Source organism: Belonocnema kinseyi, chromosome 5 (genome assembly GCF_010883055.1).
Source record: "Belonocnema kinseyi isolate 2016_QV_RU_SX_M_011 chromosome 5, B_treatae_v1, whole genome shotgun sequence".
In the NCBI taxonomy this organism is placed as follows: Eukaryota; Metazoa; Arthropoda; class Insecta; order Hymenoptera; family Cynipidae; genus Belonocnema; species Belonocnema kinseyi.
In genome coordinates, this window is record NC_046661.1 from 20701872 (window position 1) to 20702326 (window position 455).

The 455-nt window shown below is 42.4% G+C and overlaps 1 protein-coding gene across 3 annotated transcripts in view; it reads left to right on the forward strand.

The window, feature by feature from the left end:
* LOC117173214 (neurogenic protein mastermind) overlaps positions 1-455 on the forward strand; it is a 758065-nt gene that overhangs the window by 149525 nt on the left and 608085 nt on the right. The window lies entirely within an intron of this gene.

The window sequence follows — 455 nt, forward strand, 5'->3', positions numbered from 1 at the left end:
TGACCATTTTGATTGTCGATATTTGAAAATATAAAAACGTCAAAAATTCTCTTTTTTTATCTCACTAATTATAGAGGGAGTGAGAACGTTCGGCAAGACCCCATTGGTTGTTCGAACACACAGCGCTACGAAACGCACGACTTATGAAATAAGAGAAAGCTCTCGGTGTAAAATTTCTCTCCCGGCATTCTTCCGGTTTCTCCCGGTGCACGTTTCTCCCGGTTCTCCCGGTACACTATTAGAAAAAAGTCTCTGAATCACACCGATAAGTGAATGTTTTTCGATCTGCAACTGAAGCGTGTTATCCCACTTCTCTATAGGTACAAAGTTCGGTGTCAAACTTTAGAGCGTACTATGTTCATCTCAGCAAGTGCGACTATTGACAGTTCTTGCATCGTTCTGGTGTTACATGTTGCATAGGCCAGCCTCGCTTAGAGCCGAAAATGCACGAAAGA